This window comes from Bidens hawaiensis, unplaced genomic scaffold (assembly GCF_021521415.1).
Source record: "Bidens hawaiensis isolate Kalapana, Puna unplaced genomic scaffold, B.hawaiensis_p1.1 tig00007035_1, whole genome shotgun sequence".
Taxonomy (NCBI): domain Eukaryota; kingdom Viridiplantae; phylum Streptophyta; class Magnoliopsida; order Asterales; family Asteraceae; genus Bidens; species Bidens hawaiensis.
Genome location: NW_027491481.1, coordinates 177,945 through 197,087, shown reverse-complemented (window position 1 = coordinate 197,087; position 19,143 = coordinate 177,945). Strand labels below are relative to the sequence as shown.

At 38.5% G+C, this 19,143-nt stretch overlaps 1 pseudogene; it reads left to right on the top strand.

The window, feature by feature from the left end:
* LOC143634216 (uncharacterized) overlaps positions 1 to 19,143 on the top strand; it is a 62,013-nt pseudogene that overhangs the window by 20,301 nt on the left and 22,569 nt on the right.

The window sequence follows — 19,143 nt, the reverse complement described above, 5'->3', positions numbered from 1 at the left end:
AAGGTTTGGATGGTTCGTTCGGATTGACCATCAGTTTGGGGATGGTAAGCCGTACTTAGGTCGATTCGGGTTCCCAAGGCTTCTTGTACTGCTTGCCAGAAATGTGAAGTAAAGTGACTGTCTTGATCGGAAATAATCGAAAGAGGTACTCCGTGTCGAGATACTATTTCATCGATGTAAATTTGAGCGAGTTTTTCGGTGGTGTAGTTGTTACGGATGGGAATAAAGTGTGCGGATTTGGTTAATCGGTCCACAATTACCCAAATTGCGTTGTGTCCTCGAGAGGTTTTAGGAAGGTGTGTCACAAAGTCCATGGTAATTTGTTCCCATTTGTGGGATTTCGGGTTGTTGTAACATTCCCGAAGGTTTTTGGTATTCCGCCTTTACCCTTGCACATGTTGCACATTTACTTACATACACGGCTATTTCCTTTTTCATACCAGGCCACCAGTAAAATTCTTTAACATCCTTATACATCTTATCAGTACCTGGATGAATAGAGTATTTGGATTTGTGTGCTTCATCAAGAATCAACTTTCGGAGTTTATGAAGTGTTGGAATCCAGACCCGGTTTTTGTAATAATATACTTCATCAATTTTCTTCTCAAAATTCCTTTCATTTCCATGTAGTTCTTCTTTTTCTAGCTGATCTGCCTTCAAGGCCTCATCTTGTGCAACGCGAACTTGTTCGGTTAGGCTACTTTGAACAATCATTCCGAGTGCTCGTACCCTTAATGGTCTGATTCTGTCTTTTCGACTTAAAGCATCAGCTACTACGTTGGCCTTACCCGGATGGTATTTAATCTCACAATCATAATCATTTAACAGTTCTACCCATCTCCTTTGTCTCATGTTTAGCTCTTTCTGATCGAATATGTGTTGTAGGCTTTTGTGATCAGTATAGATGGTACATTTAGTGCCATACAAGTAATGTCTCCAAATCTTCAATGCAAAGATAACTGCTCCCAATTCCAAATCATGGGTCGTATAATTCTTTTCATGTACTTATAATTGTCGGGAAGCATATGCTATTACTTTTTTTCTTTGCATCAGTACGCATCCTAAACCTTTACGAGATGCGTCACAATACACTACCAATTCATCCGTTCCATCTGGAAGGCTTAATATTGGAGCCTCACATAACTTCTGTTTTAACGTTTGGAAGGCCATTTCTTGTTCTTCTCCCCATTCATATGCTCGATCCTTTTGAGTTAGGAGGGTTAGAGGTTGTGCAATACTTGAAAAGTTTTCAATGAATCTTCTATAATATCCGGCTAGTCCTAGGAATTGACGAATTTCTCTTGGTGACTTAGGCACTTGCCAATTTTTAATGGCCTCAATTTTACTTGGGTCTACTTGGATCCCTTGATGGTTCACAATGTGTCCCAAAAACTGTACTTCTTGTAGCCAAAACTCACATTTGGACAACTTTGCGTATAACTTCTCTTGCCTCAATAATTTTAAGATTTCCCGCAAATGTTGTTCGTGTTCTTCCTTACTTCTCGAATATATCAAAATGTCATCGATAAACACTATCACGAACTTGTCAAGGTAAGGTTTGCAAACTCGGTTCATGAGGTCCATAAACACTGCGGGTGCATTTGTCAACCCAAACGGCATAACCAAAAATTCATAGTGACCATACCGAGTTCGGAAAGCTGTTTTTGGTACGTCTTCTTCCTGAATTCTTACTTGATGATAACCAGATCTAAGATCAATTTTTGAAAAATACTTCGCACCTTGGAGCTGATCAAACAAGTCATCAATTCGAGGTAAGGGGTATCTATTCTTTATAGTCACTTTATTCAATTCCCGGTAATCAATACACATTCGAAAACTCCCATCTTTCTTCTTTACAAATAACATTGGTGCTCCCCACGATGAGTAACTAGGGCAAATAAAACCCCTGTCCAGTAATTCTTGTAACTGGTTGGACAGTTCTTGCATTTCAGAAGGTGCAAGTCGATAAGGTGCCTTAGCAATGGGTGCTGCTCCCGGTATCAAGTTAATACGGAATTCAACTTGTCGGGTCGGTGGTAAACCAGGCAACTCATCGGGGAATACATCTGAATACTCATGTACCACTGGGATGTCTTCCATTCGTTTTTCCTCGGGTTCCTTAACTGTTACACTCGCCAAGTATAAAGTACAACCTTGGCGTAAATATCTCAATGCCTTAAGTTGAGATATGAGAGGCAGTACCGTACCAGATTTCTCACCTTGAACAATCATAGCTTCATCATTCGAAAGAGGTATTCTAACGGTCTTATCCTTACAGAAAATTTCAGCTTTATACTTAGATAGCCAGTCCATACCGACTATAACATCGAAACTTCCCAATTCCACTGGAAGTAAATCAATAAGGAATGGGTGGTCGTTTAGGATAAGGGAACAGTCTCGGACTATTCGGTTAACAAGTATAGACTTACCGTTAGCGAGTTCTATAGTATATGGTTTTGTTAGTTCACTAACCGGCATATTTTCTAAAGGTAAGAAATTAACAGATACGAAACTTCTATCGGTGCCCGTATCAAACAAAACTGAAGCATACTGACCCGAAACTAAGAATGTACCTGTCACCACATTCGGATCATGACGCGCTTCACCCGGTCCTAATACAAACGAGCGTCCCCTAGCTGCATTGGAGGTTGATGCTTGTGCTTGGTTCTGCCTTCTCACTGCACCCGGGTTCAAATTGGGGCAGTATCTCCGAAAGTGTTCCGTACTGCCACATTCATAGCAGGCACGGAGGTTCGTGGTAGGTGGGGTTTGTTGGTTGAGTTGTGGGCCGGTTGGTTGAGGTCGAGGGAGTTGAGTTGATTGCGGTGGACGGTTAACAGTATTGGTGGGGGTTCTACAGTTGGGGGCATAGTGTCCCGTTCTTCCACACTTTTGACAAATGATCGGTTTGCAATCACCCACATGATGAAAGTTACATCTTCTACACTTCGGTAACGTCCCTTTATAGGTCTCTTGTTTTACATTAGAACTAGTCATGGCATAACTTCGGGTATTCGGACGAGCCCGTTTGTTTTGAGGGTTTCCTTGCATTCTTGTCCCATAATCAGTTCGTTTTAAACTTGTTGTTTCACCTGGCATCCTTATCACTCCACTTCTCATCAGATCAAAAGTAACGACACCCGTTTGAGATACAGCACTTTCTAATGTCGGGTGGGCAACTGAATTCACTATACTTCTCACGGCAGGGGTCAGTCCCCAGATATAACGTTCAATTCGCTTCGCTTCCGGTGTAACTAACCATGGAACTAAGCGGGACAGTTCGTTAAAATGATTCGTGTATCCCACATGGTCCGCTCCTTTCATTTCCAGATTCCATAACTCGTGTTCCAACCTCTGAATCTCACTTTTAGGACAAAAATGCTCTAGCATGAGGGTTTTTAATTCAGTCCATGACATACGATTAATAGCATCTTGTCCTTTTATTTGGACTACCGTGTTCCACCACATCAGCGCTTGGTCTAGAAACATACTGGTAGCAAATTTGACCACGCGGTTCGGTGGACACTCACTGATATTAATTACTGATTCGGTCTTTTCTATCCATTTGACCAGCCCGCTAGGTCCTTCAATACCCTTAAAATCAATCGGTTTACATGATGTAAATTGTTTGTATGAGTACTCCTGACGCGGGGGTTCTCGGTTATTATTATTTTTATTATCGGTATTGGTCCGAGTATTATCATTATTAGTTGTGTTAACAACCGGTACAGGGTTCGGAATATTATCAGGGTGCACAACAGGTTCTGGGTTCCCAGTGACATTCATAGTTGGGAGAGTGTTATTATTATTTATGACATTATCAGTATTCACCGGGGTAGTAACACCCGGGGCTACATTAGTGTCCGGCGGAGGTGTATTAACAGTGTCCGTGGTGGTGCTCGTAGGTTGATTAACAATATTGTTTGCACGTATGCCTGCAGTGACTTGTGCTACAATTGTTGGTATCACTGCTTGTAGTTGACGAGCAATCATTGCGGCCACTTCCGCCTCAGACAAAGGGTTTGTTTTCTTCGGGGCCATTCTATAGAATAATCAATTATATAATAATCAATATCGTTTCACTATGATCAACACAACTTTACAATATTACAATTTCACAACACATAACTATGCCAAAGAAAACACGTTTGTATTAATTATAATCATTACTGTACATATGCATCCAAAATTAGCGCATAGGCTTAACCTGGTATAGGCCAGCGCTTGTATATGCGTATCAAAATTTGTCACCAAGTGACATGTAGACTTAACCCGATAAGGACCAGTGCTTGAAATAGTACTAAACCACAAACAACTCCCAAGTCAGCCCAACACGCTGTAACAAAATGCTGCTTGGGATATCAAAAGACTATATACATAAGACTAGATTACTATGTCCTATCCATTCTTTACAACATGGAGCCACAACCAAACAACAGCAGCCACTAGGGCCGCATTAACTGCTAAGCATACCCCCAGTAGTATCATCGCTCGATCCTGACGCCCGTGGCTGTGAGCACTGGATCTTTGCACAATTCTGATTTCCTGCTGCATATACCTCATGTGATCTTGCATATCATGTCTATGCAGGTTTAGGTTATTTATAGAATGTGATTGGTCTAAAAGCTGATCAGTCGCTAAACCAAACCATGCTGAATCAGAATGACGAGGTGGCTCGGGTACCGGGTAGGTAAACCCCAAGTAGGAATAGGTATCTCAGTGACCTGGACACGTGATGTTTCTCCCCTATGGTATGTAGATCGAGGTGGGAAAGAAGTGTGCTCAGGTGGACGCACTGAAATGCGAGCAGTCTGACGGTTTCTAATAGTGGGTGGGGGTACTGGTGTATGCTGTACAGGTGGAGTAGGGGATCTGGGTGCTCTAACAGGTGAATGATAAGCACTAGTAGCTCCCTGTCCTGCAACATTCCTAGGGGATTCCCTAGGGGGATAGGTGTCACAACGGTAACCCGATAAGTCGGGTTGATCTGAGGGTACCTCGCGTGGAATTACCGCATCTGCACCTTCTTCTATTTCCTCTGGTTCCTCCTCAGTTTCCTCTTCCGGATCCTCCTCCTCCTCAGGCACTGTTGGTAGGGTATTAGGTAAATCTTGACATATTCCTGCACAATTGTTAGTGATAAGAATAACATCCTTCTATATTAATCATAGTAAGATACGTGCAGGTATTTATACACATAAGCACAAATAATCGTTTATATACACCAATATTTATCTATTATTATATTTTATACACATATGTTGCTGTTTTTACCTATTCGATTGTTTATCGACTTCTTCTCGAATTTCCTCGTACAAACAAGTCTGTTATTACGTTCCGGACCATAATAACCCACTTGTCCATTCGCGTTCATCACGAGAATCATTCGTGTATCTTATTTAATATTATTTTATTCCCAGAGTTAATCGAGTCTACGGTTATCTTAGGGTATCCTAAGGGACATCCTAATTCTTTATAACCAATGGCTCTGATACCAACTTCTGTCACACCCCGACTAGGTAGTTGCGGAAGCGTAATACGGGAATGTAACAGATAACACTGGTATCAACAACATTGTTTATAAAGAAATTCATAAACTAATTTACATCATATTACATAGGTTGGTACTAAGTTTACAAACTAGATGAAAAACACATAACCGGTTTACGAGCTTCTTATTCAGTATTATATCAGCGTCTATTCACAGCTATTCAACTTTCTTTCTAACACCAAGCATGTAAGCAAATCATTCCACTTTTGCTTTACCTGAAAAGCATGTTAAAACGGGTCAACTACGTCTAGTTGGTGAGTTTCAAGTTTCACGAGTGTCAATGAAATCGGTACACGAGTTCGTAAAGTTTACAGTGTGTATGTTTATATGTATGTGTATGATGTATTATACTAAGCCACAAGTGAAACCGAAACGAGCTAAAACACATGGCCTCCACTGCCCATGCACTCCCGTTGGCATTTAACAGCCACTTTGCCCCAAGTATGTACTATGTCTAACACCACATAGCAGTATGTAAAAATATAATGACAATGTGCAACTGGGTTTACATATGTTCCGGCATACCCCTCCGGCTCTGTCAGTTGGGTTTGTCAAACCGATAGTACTATCCACACGTCACCGGCACGAAGTTAATCACTTGTGTTTGTGGGGACTTGTCAAGTGTTAGTACTTAGATAATCCACATCATCACACGTTTTCAAGTATTGAAGTATATGTAAACATGCTTTTCACCCCAAAAGTTCGTAAAACAGTTTAGAAAGTGGGGGTCGTGAAACTCACCTTATCGTAGTTCGCACAGAAATTACGTATCAATAAGTCAGATGCCTCGTTTATAGCCTGATTCCTATAAACGGTATCGTATCGTTAATACTAGTACAGTGTTCAAGCTAAGTCGGGCTGTATAGATAATCTGGGTATAGCTGTTAGGCCCAGAACATGACCATAGTCTTAGATTGTGACGTTGTATACTATGAAATGTTTAAAACTGGATTTGGCTCAGTTTCACCGTTTCCCGAGCCTAGCTCAGTTGATCGTTTATACGTTTCGGGATTAGGTAAGATCACATAAAACTTAAGTAAATATATTGATTAATAAAATAATTTGATTTATGAAAGAATTTTAAGGTTTCGGTGTCTGGTTTGATCGCAGGGTTTGTTTCCGTTTTCACACGGGTTTGATTATACAAAACGCGCATAATTCACCCGAATTTTCCGGAATTCTCGTAAAAAGTTCGTTTTTATCAATATCATTCAAAAATATGATATTTGACCACTTTTGACATTTTGACATACCAGTCAGTCCGTTAAACACAAAACTGCCGGTTTCGTTAAAACAATTATAATTTAAATCTTTGATTAATCATAACTAAATATGTACTTATATATAAATTATGTAAATTTTTGTAAAAATACATTAAGACATAGAGAATTTTATAAAAATATTTTCAGAAATTTTATGATTATTTATTTATTTATAAAAATTCATTTAATAGGTTATAATCGTGTAATAAATGGCCCGTTTATATCAAACGACCTCCGAAAAATCCGATAATTTTTAAAAATGGCCTCAATGTTATTAAATAGCCCCTGCAAAATTTCCAGAACCTAACTCTTTTGACAAAATGCCTTTTTGTGCGTTTTTCGGCTGTTAAAATTCGGTTAAGCCATGATTGCACAAGCCATACTTAGACATTTCCAATGATTCCCAAACTTTACCAGTGATCATACCATCACATATTAAACTCCAAAACCAAGTTTCATAATTTTTCAATATGTTTAGCTATTTTCCCCAAATAAACGCTCATAAACGGAAATAAATTCACCAAATATTCTCCGTTTATCGAAAAATTACCAAATTTGAACAGGGACTCATTTATATGATCCCTAATGTCCCTGCAAGTTTTCACAAGCTAACAACAAGCACGTCACAACCTAATACTAAACAGCCCCTAAACGAGTGTTACGGGTTTACCTTGTCGGTTTTCGATGAATTTTGCTAGTTTAAACGACTTTCCGGGTCTCGGGTTGCAAACTCAGTATGTCTACATATCATGTAACATCAAACCAAGCATAAATCATCCATGTAACAGCCTTGATAATTAGGGTTTCGGTTTTGGGTTCAAACCGAACTTTCTAACCGTAAAAACGTTGTATTCATGTTCTAATCCGCGTTTTTGACCAAAAAAGTGTATGTTTCTGGTTTGTAAACATGTTTAACATCAAAACATGGTTTTACTTGATTTTTAGGGTTTTTGGATGGTTAAACATGTTTAAAACTAATCAAGGATTATTTTTTCATGGTTAAACTATGTTAATCATGGTTAAAACTCAAAGAAAATCACTAATTACCTTAGGTTTTTGAGAGTTTCTGGAGTTCTACCTTGCAGCTGCTTGGACTTCAAACTTTTATGAGTTATAATGAATAAGAATACTTAAGGTTTAAGTTATATAAAAGAAATGTGATGTTTGGTGGGCTGGTGATCGGAAGTCTTGGAGGGCCCTAAATGGGCTGTTTTGGCCCATTACTCTAATTATACAAGCCCAAACATGAAAAGCCCACTTCAAATTTAGTTCGGGTTCGATTTTTCGCAAGAAAATTAATTCGGGTGTGAGAAATATCGCAAAAACGAGTGTTTTTCAGCTTATTTTTGTAAAATAAGAAAAACGTACTGACTCGTTGTAAAATTCCAAAATATTTTCACGGATTGCTTAGAACATGTCATATAAGTGTTTTATAAATCTTTTTCGGCTTAACGGATGCTACAATGCTTGTTTTGATATTAACGATTGCGTTTAAGCTTATAGCGTATCGATAAACGAAACCTTTTTCGTTTAAAGAGTTTTAAACATACTGGGGCCTAAATATCAATATGTTAGCCTCTATAACATATATATAACTCGTATATGACCCCTCAGTATGTATACGGGTCATAATTAGTATCGGTCGGTTACTCGTTTAAGCACTACGAATTAACCGATTTATCGTTTACTTGTTACGTAATGAATATAGTGTACCTCGTTTTGTCATGAATGTCACAGTCTTTTATTAAACGTGTTATTATATGTTCGCCATTTGTTTTTGGCGAACTTGTGAATGTAGCGAAGTTATGACAACTTCGCCTAGCATGTTAGGCGATGTTATCGAGGTTTATATATACCTCAAATTCGGCCATTTTGACGTGTGGTTTTAGTTTTTTGGGTGAACGAGTTGTTTTGTGATCTTGTGTATCACATGTTGGAGATCAGCAATATATCAAGTTTGCAGTATTATCCAGTGTGTTTGTTTTACCGATTCAACGTATTACTTGTCTTACACTCGTATCGGATTACTTGGAGATTCCGCACCCTCGTGTTACGAGATACTCCTGTGTAGATCCGGCTAGGAACCTTCAATTGGTTCAGAGCATTTTGCTCGTGATTGTGTGGTTCGGGATTATCACATGGGTGTTAAGATCATTCCGTTTGACCATTCGCGGAACGAGTTTACGTTTAAATACCTCATTTTTGTCTCTTGCCCATCTTCCCTCAACAAATATACCTCGTAATCACCCTCACGTCTCTCGCAATCAACTTAACTAAAACCTGCAAAACCTGTCGTTCGTCAAGCGAAGTTGCCGTAACAATACGTAGGGTTTTAGCGAAGTTATAGGGTTCATGCGAAGATATAGTCCAAGCGAAGTTATGGTCTAAGTGAAGATATAGTCCAAGCGAAGTTATAGTCAAGCGAAGTTGTACTAACTTCGCTATAGCTGTTTCACAGAACCTTGTTTTTGATTCTTGAATCTCTATTCTTTCAACAATGACTTTTTTAAACATCACAGAACTGGTAAAGATGGAGGTTGAAGCCGGTTCAGCAACTAAAGCTCCGAAAATACTGAAGGGTACTGATTTCGTTGCATGGAAAGATCGTTTTGAACAGTATGTGAAGTATCAAGACGCTAAGATGTGGGTTTGCATTCAAGACGGTTACATTCCACCAACGTCCATGTTTGAAGGTCGTGAACATATTAAGAAGTACAGTAAGATGGAGGATGATGAAAAGAAAATGTATGAGGCAGAGAGTAAAGCGCATGCAGCTATAACAATGGCACTTCCACAAGAGATTCTACATACTTTCAAAAAGAACAAAACTGCTAGAGAACTATGGGAAGCTTTAGAGAACAGATATGAAGGTAATGTTGGGATACGTACCTCCAAGACAAAGCTGCTAAAAACCCAATTCTTCGTATTCAAGTATCTGAAGAACGCACCACTTGATGATATTATCACACGATATTATCATTTGATGACCGAACTAAATAATTACTCCATTGAATACAAGGAAGAAGAGATAGTAGAGAAGCTTCTTGATGCTCTCCCACCAAAATGGGAGATGTACACTATTCTGATGAGAGAAGATAAGGACTTTGACAAGATTGATCTGGAAACGATGGTAAATAAGTTACGAAATTTTGAACTTAACATGGTTCGAAAGGAGACACCAACTGATCAGGTTCAGGATCTGGGAATGTATGGTGCGAAAGTCACTTCAGGCTTAAGTTCAAAATTAGAATCCACCTCCTACTACTCAAAGGGGGAATCAAACTCAACTCCAGATGGTCATGTGATTCTCAATATGGATGGTGACATATGTTTCGTAGCAGGAGGTAGTAATTCCTCAAAGCCTCAAACTACAACTGGAAATTTCTCATCCAATGCTCCAAGCAATAACTACTCACAGATGCCTATGAGTGTGAAATCTGCTGAACAACAGTTTACCCTCTATGCATCCTTCATTGCATTTATGAGAACTATATCAAAGGTAAAATAGTCGACCCTGCAACTTTAGATGAAGACTATGATCAGATCGATGCTGATGATCTGGAAGAGATGGATCTGCAGTGGCAGATGGCTATGATAGTCAGAAGGGTAAAGAGATTTATGAAGAAAACGGGTAGAAAGTTTGTTGGAGAAAGACCAGGGTTTGATAAATCAAAGGTTCGCTGTTATAACTGTCAACAAAATGGTCACTTTGCTAAGGAATGTACAAATGAATGAGTCGAACGAAGTCAGAAGAGGCATGCTCAACAGAATGGGGGTGGTAGTGAAAATAAGGCTTTGGTATCTCAACAGAATGGTGGATACAACTGGAATATACAAGTTAAGGAGATGTTCGAACAGGAAAATCTGGTAAACATTGAAACTGAAGGAAGTGAGAGGGAGACGGGAGAAGATCAAGCATACATGGCAGAAGTGAACGATCAGCTCTCTGAGGTAAGTTCTGAACTTCATTGTGAACAATGTGAAAATCTGTCTGATCAATTGAAAACATTAACTGATCAGTTTGTTAGTTTGGACACACAATTTAAAACCTTAAAAGAAGATCATCACTATTCTAAAACTAAAGAGAATAGTTACTCGGTAAAAATAAAAGTGAGCGAAAAGGACATCAGAAGTCTTAAAGCCACTCTAGCTGAAAAAGTACAAGTGATTGATCTTAGTTATGAAGTGTTAGAAGAAAAGACCAAACTAATTGCTGAAAAAGATAAACAGATAGCTGATTACCAGGTGAAAGTGGTGGAACTAAACAGAAAAATTGAACAATTTAGAAATTCTTCTGCGATGTTGGATCACATCATAAGTGTTCAACGTTCCCCGGTTATCAAAGGGGGAATTGGATTCTCAGAAGTTCCACCACCATACAACAATAACTATACTTATAATCCTAGTAATCAGCAATCTGAGAATGTTGAAATTAGTCAGATAGTTCTAATAAAAGTTTCTGCTAAAGAAACCAAAGTTAATGAGAGTGAAACAAGACAACTTCTAATGTCACTGGATCTATCTCTAGCTCCGTCTCATCAAATTCAGACAAGCCTTCTGAATCAGATGAGATAGAGGAAAAGGTTGTGTTACTAAAATGTGGGGAGGAATATAAGCCTGATGAAAAGAAATCTTCCCTAAATCCGTTCGTCCCACCATATGTTAGAAAAACGGGTAGTAACGCAACCTCGACTTCTGCAAAAACTGTTGAGACGAAAGTTCAAAACAGAAGTTGTTTCAGATGCAATAAAGTAGGACACCATGTTACTGATTTTCCTCTGAAACAGAGAAAATTTAGAGGTATGAGGCCTCCGAAAACTGAGAATAAAACGAATACTAATTATGATGGTGGTAAGAATGTGAACACACCAAATTTCAGTCATTGGACTAATCCAAGATTTCAAAGAAATCAGTCTCGTTTTTTCCCATTAAACTACCAAACCAACAATTATAATTCAGTTAATTCACGAAGGTTTGGATGGCCTCATAGCCAGTCCTCTAGAAGTTTTCCGTTCAGAACTTACAGAAACTATCCTCAAACTGACTTTGGGCAATCAAGGTACTGGATGCCGGATAACAGATTTACTCAACCCAAGACCAGAAGGTCTTGGGTCCCCAGATTTTAATCTATCTCTTTTATTGTGTAGAAACAGTCAAACAGGGCTGTAAACAATATGTGGGTTGTAGACAGTGGCTGTTTCCGGCACATGACTGGTAACAAGAAAATTGTTACGTGACTGGAAATCTGTTCAAGGAGGAAGGGTTAGTTTCGCTGGAGAGAGTGGAGGAAGAATTAGTGGTATTGGAACTGTGATGAATGGAAGAATAAAGTTAGAGAAGGTGAATTTTGTGGAAGAGTTGAAGCATAACTTGTTGAGTGTATCTCAGATTTGTGACAAAGAATACACGGTGCATTTTACTAAAGATGAAGCACTCGTTCTTTATCCTGGTTTCAATATACCAGAGGCCTGGGTGTGATGAAAGCTCCAAGAGAAAAGAACACGTATGTAATGGATATGAGGTCAACTGAGATGACAACAGAAGAGTCATGTCTTCTGTCAAAGGCAACTGAGTCTGAGTTAGAGTTGTGGCATCGAAGAATGGGTCATATACATCTTCGCAAGATGAATTACATTGTCAAGAATGGGCTGGTACTTGGGGTTCCCTTGAATAATTTTAACTTTGAAGATCAATGCTTGTCGTGCAAGAAAGGAAAGCAACACAAAAAGCCTCATCACTCCAAGAAGGTTAACTCAATTGTCAGCACCCTAGACCTACTTCACATGGATCTCTTTGGTCCTGTGAATGTAAAGAGTCTAGGAGGAACTTCATACTGCTTGGTTGTAACCGATGATTACTCTCGATACTCTTGGGTATATTTTCTGAAGACAAAGGATGAGACAGTTCAGTTGGTAATTAACTTGATTACCAAGGTGGAAAATATTTTTGGGAGGAAGGATAAGTACATCAGGAGTGATAATGGGACATAATTCAAGAACTATCAGATGGAGATGTTTTGTCAACAGAAAGGGATAGAGCATCAGTACAGTGCCCCATATACTCCACAACAAAATGGAGTAGTTGAAAGGAATAATAGAACTCTAATCGAAGGCGCCAAGACCATGCTGGCAGATGCTAAACTTCCCGTGGTGTTTTGGGCTGAGGCTGTGGCTACAGCTTGTTACATCCTTAATCGTGTTTTAATTAAAGATTAAATAAAACCTGTTATGAACTTATGCATGGTAGAAAGCCAAACTTGAAAGGTCTTGAACCTTTTGGGTCACCATGTTCGATATTAAAGACTAACTCTAAATTTGGTGAGAAAGCTGACGAAGGTATTTTAGTTGGCTATGTTGTTGGGAAACCCAACAGAAGAGTCTTTAATCTATCGAACAACAAGGTTGAGGTGATCTGTAACACTGACATTACTAGTTACAAATCACCAAGGCCTAGCATGGGACCGGCAGAGGCTTTCGACTATGATAAGCTATTCAAATATTTTAATGTGCCTTACTTGGATTTTGCAGACACTGATGAGAAAATGGCCTCACAAATACTGTATGACAAGGAGGAGACCATTATGCAACATCCACAATATGATGAAAATCAACCAACTTCGTCAAATGCAGTCGAAACTCCTGTTGTGTCGAAGGAAGATGAATTCTATAATCCATTTCACACTCAACCTCAGTCTCACACTGATGAAATTGCTACAAATCTTGAGAATAATCTGGAAGTTAGTCTAGTCCAGTCCACCAAAATTCACAAGAATCATCCTTCGGAAAATGTGATCGGTAATCCTTCTGATGGTGTACGTACTAGAAGAAGTTTGGATGAACACACATGTGTTTATGCAAGCATTAAAGATACGGGTATTATAAATGAATGCTTGTACACCTGCTTCATCAGTCAGATTGAACCAAAGAATTATCAAATGGCACTGAAGGATAGCTCGTGGGTTGAAGCCATGCAGGAAGAACTGGCACAGTTTGAGAAGATGGAAGTATGGAAATTAGTTGAAAAACCGCAAGAAGTGAACGCTATTGGTACAAAATGGGTTTTTAAATGTAAGAGAGATGAGAAGGGAATTATCATACGCAACAAGGCAAGATTGGTAGTAAAAGGTTTAATCATCAAGAAGGAATCGATTACAACGAAGTGTTTGCTCCTGTGGCGAGATTGGAGGCAATTCGATTAGGTGGTGTATGTTGAACAACCTCCGGGTTTCCCTGACCCAGATTTTCCTGATCATGTGTACAAACTGAGCAAAGCACTATATGGGTTACATTAGGCACCTCGTGCCTGGTACGCAACACTGTCAGATTACTTGCTAGAGAATGGGTTCGAGAGAGGAAAGATTGATAGTACATTGTTTGTCAAGAGAAAAGGGGGAGATTTTCTACTCGTTCAGGTTTATGTGGACGACATCATTTTTGCTGCCTCCAGAGTTTCTATGTGTCAGGAATTCGAAACAGTCATGAAAAAGAGATTTGAGATGAGCGCAATGGGCGAATTAACTTTCTTTTTGGGATTTCAGGTAGATCAGAAGAAAGATTGCATGTTTATTCATCAAATGAAATATGTCCATGATGTGCTCAAACGCATCAAGATGGATGATAGTACCCCATTTGACACTCCAATCCGCGTCAACCACAAACTGGGTGCTGATTCCGACAGTGATAATGATTTAGAAGAACGGGAGATCGTTGATGATGGTGTAGAGCACGATATTCCGAATGTTGATAAAGTGAACTTGAGTCAGGATGAAAATATGTCAGATGAGTCCGAGTGGGAAGAACAGCCGAGATGGAAAGAAGGTTGTGCTCAGTGGTTCTTCAAGAAAAAGAAGCCTGCAGTTCCAACAATGTTTAAGAAGAGTTACAACATCAAGGGGTACGCTGAGTCCAAGAAAGGTATCATCTTCTGGTTGTATGACGAACAATTAAAGTTGTTTGTGATAAGCGTTATGATGGAATTCAGTATTTTAAGAAGGCATTGAGATCGCTCAACACCTTGCCTGAGTGTGAGGTGAAAGATTTGGCTCGTTTGAAATTGATTAATAGGAGTGATGATGATATTGCAAGAATAGTTGGAAAGATAGTATGGAAGGAAGCTATTAAGGAGAAAAAGTTTGAACTTCTAAAGCCTTAGAAAGGAAGGTTGGTTGAAGATAAGGATCAGGGAATGCGGGCTGATGGCAAGCCCTGGATGGTAATGAAGTATAAGCCAATTCGTTGCTTGAAAGAGGTTCCGATGAAGATGATGCCCAAGAATCTGTTAAAGGATCTCAAGTGGTGGTATGTTGACTGCCAGACTGCTGAAGCTGTTATGGAAGATGAAGATGAACAGGAGATTCTGAGAGTGTATAATCTCATGCACTTGGTTAATTTGTCTCAAGCTGATTTGCAGGTACTAAATGATAAGAAGATATTCTACATTCCTGCGTGGAAGGATGAAGCCAAGAACTACCAGAGGGAGGTCTCTGTCTGTGTAAGGCAGGGCGTTCATGCTTGAAGACGAGTGGTATGAGATTTTTGGATTACCAAGACACGAGAAAGAAGCTAGAGATATGAAGCTACTGCCAAGGCGGAGTCTGTTGGTGCATGATGCCAGTAGTTCAATATCTCGTGCTTATTTGTGTCTGTAATTGCTTAAACTGTTGGTCTTTTGTTAAACGTGTTATTATATGTTCGCCATTTGTTTTAGGCGAACTTGTGAATGTAGCGAAGTTATGACAACTTCGCCTAGCATGTTAGGCGAAGTTGTCGAGGTTTATATATACCTCAACTTCGGCCATTTTGACGTGTGGTTTTAGTTTTTTTGGTGAACGAGTTGTTTTGTGATCTTGTGTATCACGTGTTGGAGATCAGCAATATATCAAGTTTGCAGTATTATCCAGTGTGTTTGTTTTACCGATTCAACGTATTACTTGTCTTACACTCGTATCGGATTACGTGGGGATTCCGCACCCTCGTGTTACGAGATACTCCTGTGTAGATCCGGCTGGGAACCTACATCTCTTAATATGTTCTGCATGCATAATGACATATAGACAAATTATTATACAAATCAAACGTTTGAAGGGCTTACTTAAAATTTTTTATCATAATTACTTAGGTTTTAAATAAGGACTGCAATATGATTAATGGGGGTCTTGAGCTGATGTTCAATTCAATGACTGTATTTCTCTGCTCCAGTTTATGTTTAAAGCTAAAATGAGTGTTAACTTCTGATCAGGCTTATCTAATACTCATAATAAATGATTACTCGGCCAAGTGGGAGAATGTAAGAATAATATATAATAATATATATTTATATATGGCCATTATAATCATTTATATTATAATAGATCAAAATATTAAATATACCTTATTATATATTAGTTTGGTAATTGTTGATGAGCCATATTACCTATAATTAACTAATAAAGGGTTTCCCCTTGGGTGTATATATAGAGAGATAAATATTAACAACATAACCTGATCACACACACATAACAATTTTGTGTGCCTCCTCTCTCATAAAACTGGGTTCCTCTCAAGAACCCTAACACCATACTTAACTATACATCCTAAAAGGGAACTCGACCAAGATGACAAACATGTCGACTATCTCATACTCTGTTGCGGTTACTACTCTCCATGCTGTAACAGGTTCATAGGTTTAATATTTATCATGTTTTCTATTACTTACATGAAGAACTGATCAACAGTATCAGTTTTCATCAAAACTCAACAACTATTAACCTATAAACAATTAATCATGCATACAACCCTCTAGACCCATAATCCATCAACCATGCATCTCAATTACACTTTTCATGTACATTTAGGGTTTACTCAAAAAATTAATTTCAAAGAAACAAGCAATTAAATCAATAGAAAAGGCTAGAGAGGATGTTAATCACCTAGTTAGCACTTTGAATCCTTAAACGAGCTTGAAAATATTTTGTATGTATATGTGTGTGTGTGTGTGTGTTCGGTCGAGTAAGAGAGAGGGGAGGGGGTGGGGTAGCCGTTCAAAAGGGGTGGGGAGGGATTAGGGTTTGGGAAATAGTTTGTTTAAATATTAAATCAAGTTACAAATCACCCCCTAACCTTCTAGTTAATCTAACTCTAGTACAAACTAGTTTATTCCATCTTTCATCCATGATATAATGTTACACATGCAAGCACGTAGTCACATAACATATGTTATCACAATATAATACGTATTATACAACGTACTTGTTTATATTATTTATTGTTTGTTCACCAACGGTTTGAGTTGACTCGTGTGTGTTTCGGTGAAATTCCGAAAGACTACTTGTCATGCGTCATTTAAACCCTAATTAAATGTAAGGAGATATGCGTTAACTGGAATGACATAGTTCGTGTGGCCTTATGTTTGAATTAATTGAGTTCGGATTAACGGAGTTAACCTGAAATTGACGAGTGACACATTTCTCAAAGAATTTCAACTTTTCATTTACCTCTTTTATCTTGAAGGGGTACTTTTAGTGATTTATCAGCTAAAAATTTCCTTAAGTTACTTACATGAAATACATCATGTATACCTGACATTTCCTCTGGTAATTCTAGCTGATAGGCTACTGGTCCAATTCGTTTGATAATTTGGAATGATCCAACAAATCGTGGACTTAACTTTCCTATCTTACCGAATCGGATTACTCCTTTCCATGGAGATACTTTCAGTAGCACCCTGTTTCCAACTTGAAATTCCAATGGTTTGCGTCGATGATCTGCATAGCTTTTCTGACGATCTTGTGCAGTATTTAATCTCTCCTTAACTTAATTTATCTTGTCAGTATTTTCTTGTATGATTTCAGGACCTGATAATTGTTTTCCTCCTATTTCTGCCCAACACACTGGAGTTATGCACCTTCGTCCATAAAGGGCTTCAAATGGGGCAGCATTAATACTTGTATGATAACTGTTATTATAGGAGAATTCTATTAGTGGTAAATGGTCATCCCGATTTCCACCAAAATCTATTACACATGCTCTTAGCATGTCTTCCAATGTTTGTATGGTCCTTTCACTTTGACCATCAGTCTGTGGATGGTATGATGTGCTCAAGTTTAATTTTGTTCCCATAGCTACTTGGAAACTTTTCCAAAAATGAGAAGTAAAACGGCTATCCCGATCTGATACAATGGATAATGGAACTCCATGTAATGAGATAACTTTGTCTGCATACAGATTAGCTAATTGTTCCATTTTAAAAGTTTCCTTCATTGGTATAAAATGAGCTGATTTTGTTAATCTATCCACAATTACCCAGACTGTGTCATTACCTCTTCGTGTGGTAGGTAATTTGGTAACAAAATCCATTGTTAGAAATTTCCATTTCCATTCTGGCATTTCTAATTGTTGAAGTAATCCTGATGGCTTTTGATGTTCTGCTTTAACTTGTGAACAAGTTAAGCATTTTGAAACATAACTAGTTATGTCCTTTTTCATTCCTATCCACAAATAGATTTTCTTCAAATCTTGATACATTTTATCTCTTCCATGATGCATTGTGTATTTGGATTTACGGGATTCTTTGAGAATCTTTTCTCGTAATCCTCCTATATTTGGTATCCATATCCTGTTCCCCATTCGGAGAATTTCATCATTTCCTTTGACAAGTAGATTGATATACATGTATTTATACATCTCGAATCCCTTGTATAGTTATGTTTATTTAATGTTTTGAGTTCGGTTTAGTTCGTATTTTGTTTATCTTTTATTAATTAAGGTTTTTGAGTCACGTATTATATGTTTATCATGTTTTAACTCGTTTGATGTCTTGCATGTTAAGTTCTAATTCTTTTTATCATTTCATAAGAAGTTTATGTTCGTTTTGATCGTCACCGGTTACATGATTAGTACACTTAGTGTTTTGATTTGTTTTCATGTAGACGATGGCTTGAAATTTAAAGAAAAGAAGTTCTAGAAGTTACTTATCGTTGCTTGAGAGTAAAGGAAGATATCTAGCCAAGATTAAGCAACAATTAGCAACAAATTTCGTTGGCTTCCCTAGGGCACGCCGCGCCGCGCGGAGCCCAAGGCTACATGTGGTCGCGCGGCGCCTAGGCCTCTCTGGTCAACTCGTTTTGCAATTCCAAGCCCATACTCCCTTATAAAAACATCTTTTGCAAACCTAGCCGAAGCTAAGCACAAGTGCAGCCGATTTTGAGAGGGTTTCCAAGGTTTTCAAGTTGTTTTTGGAGGCTAGGAAGAGAGGAGATCATAGAGCTTTCATACAATTGTTCAAGGATCGATTAAGAAGGGTTATCTCGTTCTTTATCTTTATTCTTGTTCATTATCTTTCATGATGTTTCTA